Consider the following 6,000-nt stretch of genomic DNA (forward strand, 5'->3'; position numbering starts at 1 on the left):
ACATTCAAAATGGTAATATCTTATGCTTCACGGAGTCGTGGCTGAACGACGACACTATCAACATACTGGCTGGTTATACTCTGTACTGGCAGGATAGAACAGCGATGTCTGGTAAGACAAGAGGCGGCGGACTAGGGCTGGGCGATATATCAAGTTTTTTAGAGTTATATGGAAAATGCCTATATCGCAAGAATCGAGGTTCTGTTATAATGTTGTAATGTTTTACAAATGCAGTATCTCACTGTCTCTTCTCTGTCAGCCCAATGTCGAACCATGTCCCAATTGCGTGACAACACGTACACAGAGGTTATCCACCAAGCACAACCCTAGACAGCCTTTCACAAATTGAAACCAGGCCGGAGAAGTGTAGCGGCGGTAAGAGTTCCACCAAAATGGAAAGTGAGAAAGCCAGCTCAGCCTCTCATGAGGATGAAATCATCCCCAAAAAGGGCAGCAATGTTTTTTCAGTAATATGGAGATGGTTAGGGTTTAAGAGGTCTGATGTTCAGCAAACGAATGTCCTGTGCAAAATGCGTCGAAAGACAATTGCTACGAAAAGCAGCAGCACAACAAACCTCTTCCATCACCTGCAACTGAAATAAGCTGTGGAATGGGAGGACTGCGTGAGTCTACGCAATGCCGATTCCAGTTGCCCGATTCCCAAAACGTCTGCTAAAAGACAAACTATCATAGCCACATCCTTTACAAACGTAATCCCTTATGAGAAGAACATTTTGAGGTGGAAGGAGATAACGGATGCAGTGATCTATTACATTGCGAAAGATATGGTCCCAATCTTTACTGTAGAAAAGCCAGGCTTTAAAAAGCTGCTAGGTACAGTTGACCACAAATATCAGCTGCCAAGCCGCAAGTATTTCACAGAAGAAGCCCTGTCGCGATAATACACTGCTACCCACGAAAGAGTTGCAGAGAAGCTGGCTAGTGTTCTTCTTTTTTCCATCACAGCCGATCTAGAGTCGAGCAGAACGTCAGAGCCATACCTAAGTTTGACAGTCCACTACTTAAATGAAGACTGGAAATTGCAAAATGTCTGACCCCAGAGATACTTCCCTGATGATCATACAGGCGGAGTAATAGCCCAGGGTCTCAAAGACTCTCTGGCATCGTGGAAGATGAGCGAAGACCAACAGGTGTGCATGACAACTGACAGCGGGAGCAACATGATAAAAGCATTGCGCTTGAACAACTGGACCCGCATGCAGTGCTTTGAGCACAGGCTTCACCTCGCCATCGGTAAGTGTGACATTGGATAATTCAAAAACGTTATGTTCAGGCCAGCTGTAGGCTAATGTGTTAGTAGTTGTTTCATTCTGCCAATCCAATAACAAATAACCACAGGCTATTTTAATTATAACAACAAAATAACTAAATTAATACACTTTTAATCAAAATGATTATATAAATTACATATTCAAACAGCTAGTGGTGAAACATTCCTAAACAACAGAATATACGTGTGTGTGGGGGGGGGGGGGGGTGTTGGTTTGACAGGTCAACTGAATGCTGTACTTGTCACATTATTGAAAATGCTGCCATTCTTAGAATCCTTTCTTTCTTCATTATTTTCAGAGAATGGTGTGAAAGACCCACGAGTTGACCGTTCCATTGGGTTGTGCAAGAAGGTGGTCAACACCTTTTCCTTCAGCTGGAAGAAGAGGAGAGACTTGTCTGTAGCACAGGCTGAGCTCAGTCTACCAGCTCATCACAGAGTCCCCAACCAGGTGGTTGTCAAGACAGAAGATGATAGAACGAATCCTGGAACAAGAAAATGCCATAGACTGGGTCCTGGACTCAGAGAAGAAAAGCAGGCACCTGGTGCCCAACTATCAGGTTTTTGATGTGTTGGAGTCAATGAACAAAGCCATAGGCCCACAACAGGAATTCACTGACACGCTGTCAGGGGAGAACTACGTTAGCGTCTCCTACCTCAAGCCTGTGCTAAACCTGTTCAACAGCAGCCTCCTGCAGCCAGAGGAAGGTGAGGGCATGCTCACAAAGAAAATCAAAAGTGCCACACTACAGTATCTCAACGACAAGTACGAAGATCCTGTCGCAGTTGAACTCCTTGATATGGCCTGGCTGGTGGATCCCCAGTTCAGGACAACATATATAGCAGATGACAAGATTGAGAGCATCAAACAAAGAGCTGTTTTGGAGCTGAAGTCTCTGCTAGATGAGGAAAGCACACGTCACCCTGGCACAACTGTTCGCCAAGAAGAAGAAAGTGAACCTGTGTCTAAGAAGGGCAAGAAAACACTTTCAAGCTTCTTCAAGAAGACAGCGCTGTCGGGCCCACAGTCAGATGAGGACAACATCAAAACTGAGTTGTCATGTTACTTGATGATGTCCCCTGACACAGACTCAGACAAAGACCCATTTGAGTGGTGGAGGCTCCATGAGGCCAACTTCCCAAGACTGAGTAAGCTTGCTAAAAAAGTACCTGTGCATTCCTGCTACAACTGCTCCTTCGGATAGAGTCTTTCGCACAGGTGGGAACATTGTGACATGTCACAGGGCATGCCTCAAGCCAGAGTCAGTAGACAGGCTTGTGTTCCTCACCAGAAACTTGTGAAGAACAAAGTAAAGGAAGATATTTTGTTTGACAGAATTTTATAATTTGATTTATTATTGTGCAAATTCTTCTTAGGGATACATTTTTTTCATTCTTAATTTTTTATTTGATTTGCATAAAATGATGACAGCCTGTCAAGCATTGTTGTTAATTTTTTTTGCACAATAGGCCTTGAGGCATTGTAGATATATTTACATTTTTATAAAGGTAATTAAATTTTGAAATATATCTTGGCCTTTTTTTATTTGTTTAGAGAAAAAACTGAAAAATCAAGATATATTTCATTAATCGTCCAAACCTCAGATTGCTTTTTAGATATTACTTTTAGGCCATATCACCCAGAGGACAATGTATTTTTGTAAATAACAGTTGGTGGACGATATCTAAGGAAGTCTCTAGCTATTGCTTGCCTGAGGCAGAGTATCTCATGATAAGCTGTAGACCAAGCTATCTACCTAGAGAGTTTTAATGTGTATTTTTCGTAGCTGTTTACATACCAGCACAGTCTGAGGCTGGCACTAAGACAGCATTGAATGAGCTGTATTTCTGCCATAAGCAAACAAGAAAATGCTCACCCAGAGGCGGCACTCCTAGTAGCCGGGGACTTTAATGCAGGGAAACTTAAATCCGTTCTACCATATTTCTATCAGCATGTTAAATGTGCAACCAATGGGGAAAAAACTCTGGACCATCTTTACTCCACACACAGAGACGGATACAAAGCTCTCCCTCGCCCTCCATTTGGCAAATCTGACCATAATTCTATCCTCCTGATTCCTGCTTACAAGCAAAAATTAAAGCAGGAAGCCCCACTGACTAGATCAATAAAAAAAGTGGTCAGATGAAGCAGATGCTAAGCCACAGGACTGTTTAGCACAGACTGGAATATGTTCCAGGATTCCTCCAATGGCTTTGAGGAGTACACCACATCAGTCATTGGCTTTATCAATAAGTGCATTGATGGCATCGCCTCCACAGTGACCATACGTACATACCCCAACCAGAAGCCATGGATTACAGGCAACATCCGCACGGAGCTAAAGGCTAGAGCTGCCGCTTTCAAGGAGCGGGACTCTAACCCGGAAGCTTATAAGAAATCCCGTTATGCCGTCCGACAAACCATCAAACAGGCAAAGCATCAATACAGGACTAAGATCGAATCGTACTACACCGGCTCTGAGGCTCGTCGAATGTGGCAGGGCTTGCAAACCATTACAGACTACAAAGGGAAGCACAGTGACACGAACCTACCAGACAAGCTAAACTACTTCTATGCTCGCTTCGAGGCAAATAACACTGAAACATGCATGAGAGCACCAGCTGTTCCGGAAGACTGTGATCATGCTCTCCGCAGTAAGACATTTAAACAGGTCAACATTCATTGACTACAGCTCAGCGTTCATCACCATAGTGTCCTCAAACTCATCAATAAGCTAAGGAACCTGGGACTAAACACCTCCCTCTGCAACTGGATCCTGGACTTCCTGATGGGCCACCCCCAGGTGGTAAGGGTAGGTAACAACACATCCTCCACTCTGATCCTCAACACAGGGGGCCCTCAGGGGTGTGTGCTCAGTCCCCTCCTGTACTCCCTGTTCACTCATGACTGCACGGCCTGGCACGACTCCAACACCGTCATGAAGTTTGCCGATGACACAACAGTGGTAGGCCTGATCACCGACAATGACGAGACAGCCTCTAGGGAGGAGGTCAGAGACCTGGCTGTGTGGTGCCAGGACAACAACCTCTCCCTCAATGTGATCAAGACAAAGGAGATGATTGTGGACTACAGGAAAAAGAGGACCGAGCACGCCCCCATTCTCTTCGATGGGGCTGCAGTGGAGCAGGTTGAGAGCTTCAAGTTCCTTGGTGTCCACATCACCAACAAACTAACATGGTCCAAGCACACCAAGACAGCCGTGAAGAGGGCAGGACAAAACCTATTCCCCCTCAGGGGACTGAAAAGATTTGGCATGGGTCCTCAGATCCTCAAAAGGTTCTACAGCTGCACCATCGAGAGCATCCTGACTGGTTGCATCACTGCCTGATATGGCAATTGCTCTGCCTCCGACCTCAAGGCACTACAGAGGGTAGTGCGCACGGCCCAGTACATCACTAAACCAAGCTTCCTGCCATCCAGGACCTCTATAACAGGCGGTGTCAGAGGAAGGCCCTAAAAATTGTGAAAGACTCCAGCCACCCAAGTCATAGACTGTTCTCTCTGCTACCACACGGCAAGCGGTACCGGACTGCCAAGTCTAGGTCCAAGAGGCTTCTAAACAGCTTCTACCCCCAAGTCATAAGACTCCTAAACATCTAATCAAATGGCTACCAAGACTATTTGCATTGCCCCCCTTCTCCCCCTCTTTTATACCGCTGCTACTATCTGTTGTTATCATCTATGCATAGTCACTTTAATAACTCTACCTTCATGTACATACTACCTCAACTAACCGGTGCCCCCACACATTGATTCTCTACCGGAGCCCCCTATATATAGTCTTGCTATTGTTATTTTACTGCTTCTCTTTAATTACTTGTTACTTTTTTTTCTTATTCTTATCGGGGTTTTTTAAAATTACGTTATTGGTTATGGGCATGTAAGTAAGCATTTCACTGTAAGGTCTACACCTGTTGTATTCGGCGCATGTGACTAATAGAATTTTATTTTATTTTATTTAATCGATCAGCACTATTACCATGACAACAGAGCAGGTATAAGATCTACTGTACATAGGTTCTAGGAAGTGTAATTCTATGATGTGGGGTCCTTGGGAGGTCCCCGTGTTTTTGGGAACTCTCGGCTCTCGTTAGCCACTGCATGACTCCAGTCTTTGATCAGCTCAGCTGACTCTTTTAAACTCAGCTTAACACTGGAACGGTCTGAAAAATCTGGGGAGATGGCAGAGAGATGTAGAGAGAGATGGGAGAAATGGGTGGGTTAGTGGATAAGAAGAGAGAGGTGAGGAAACCAACATCACCCATCTCTCCCTGATAAGGGGTGGATAGGTAAAGGGAGGGAGAAAGGGGTGACAGTTAGCGAGAGTAAGGTGAGGGGAGAGAAGGAGAGATGGGTCTGGTGGGGGTTGAAGATGGAAAGAGGGTTGAGAGGGGAGAGACAGAAAGGGAGAAAGGGGTGGGGGGTTCAGAGGGGTGATGGAGGGAGAGAGGGATGCGTGCTGGAAAGTGAAAGGGGTAGGGGAGATGGAGAAAGAGGTGAGGGGTGAGTTATAGTGGGAAGGGTGAAGGGTAAAGGGGTAAGGTAGGGGGAGAAGAGAGGGGTGGAAAAAGCAAGGAACTCATTTACCCATGCCTCCCCATTGTGTATAGCAGTGGTGTAAAGTACTGAAGTAAAAGTACTACTTAAGTAGTTTTTTGGGTATCTATACTTTACTTTACTATTTTTG

The sequence above is a fragment of the Salmo salar genome, chromosome 12 (assembly GCF_965601325.2).
Source record: "Salmo salar chromosome 12, fSalSal1, whole genome shotgun sequence".
Taxonomy (NCBI): Eukaryota; Metazoa; Chordata; class Actinopteri; order Salmoniformes; family Salmonidae; genus Salmo; species Salmo salar.